Source organism: Austrofundulus limnaeus, unplaced genomic scaffold (genome assembly GCF_001266775.1).
Source record: "Austrofundulus limnaeus strain Quisiro unplaced genomic scaffold, Austrofundulus_limnaeus-1.0 Scaffold74, whole genome shotgun sequence".
In the NCBI taxonomy this organism is placed as follows: Eukaryota; Metazoa; Chordata; class Actinopteri; order Cyprinodontiformes; family Rivulidae; genus Austrofundulus; species Austrofundulus limnaeus.
The window spans coordinates 1,871,801-1,873,103 of NW_013952476.1; positions in this window are offsets into that span (position 1 = coordinate 1,871,801).

Consider the following 1,303-nt stretch of genomic DNA (forward strand, 5'->3'; position numbering starts at 1 on the left):
CGTAGACAAGATGGCAGTGCAAGATGGCGGCTGCCTGTAGTGGCGACCCACGACCATGGAGATATAAACAGCTTTTTATAAGGTAAAAATAATAAATCAAGGTCTTTGTCTGCAATGAATAGACATGTTTTTTATTATTGTCATTAGTCATTATCTCAATTTCAGCTAAAAGAATTGACAAAATCCTACACACTGTGCCTTTACATTTTTTTGCTCAAAATCATGTTTTCTGTAGCTACGGTTCAAAAAAGTGCTTCAATTTATTTTTAATATTATATTTAATTTAAACAAACTCTAGATAAGATATTTATTCAGTAGTTTGACAAAATGCAATTGTTGCAAATGTTAATATAGCTGCATATTTCTCCACAGATCACATTGTGGCAGTATTCTGGCTTTGATGTGACGACTCACATTTGTTTGCTAATACTGATTTGCCGTGGAGACCATGTTTTAACCAGGTTCATTTCAATTCAGAAATACTTTATTGATCCCAAAGGGAAATTAAATAATCATTCCAGTGGTTAATCAGTTCATATCAGTTGTTTCTGAAAGTTTCACTGAAGCATTTCCCATGGTTCAAAAATATTTTGCTAACAGTGCAGACTTGATAATTCAATAATGATATATATTGCGACATATCAGTAGAAAACACGCCCAATCCAATACTACTAATTTCACTGTTTATTTACTGCTAACAGTTGATAACTTTCTGATAAAATAAGCTAAGATCCTTCAGCTAAACAACATAGAGAAAGCTAAAATTGACCTTCAAAATAAAATCTTCAAGCTTTAATAGACGACAAATGCGTACATAAAAAAAAAAAACAACAACACTTGCGCTTCATTTTGAAATGTGTAAACCGGAGTTTTTTTCTCCCTCTCTTCGGCACATTCAGGTGATAGAGCGRTAGCTTGCTGGACCGCTCCACCATCAGAGCTGCCACAAACGATTATTTTTATAATCGATTAATCATCGATTTTTTTTTCGATTAGTCGACTAATCGGATCATACGTTAATTGACTATAAAACGTAGAGCTTATCACGCCAGAATGCAGCTGCTATTATATAACCATCATTAGATTTTAGCTATGTGCTAACTAAAAATAATTGCTGTGGAAGGCAAGTTCTGCTCTGCAGATATTGCACAGGTTTCTCTTTCATTTTCTTAAAATGATCCCACACTTTGAGCTCTGTTGCCGAGTTGCCATGATACCAGAGCCTAATAAAGAGTATAATGTCTTGTGACGTCCACGGCCTACCCCAGTTACCACTACTGTGCATGTGTGTCAAGGACAGAAA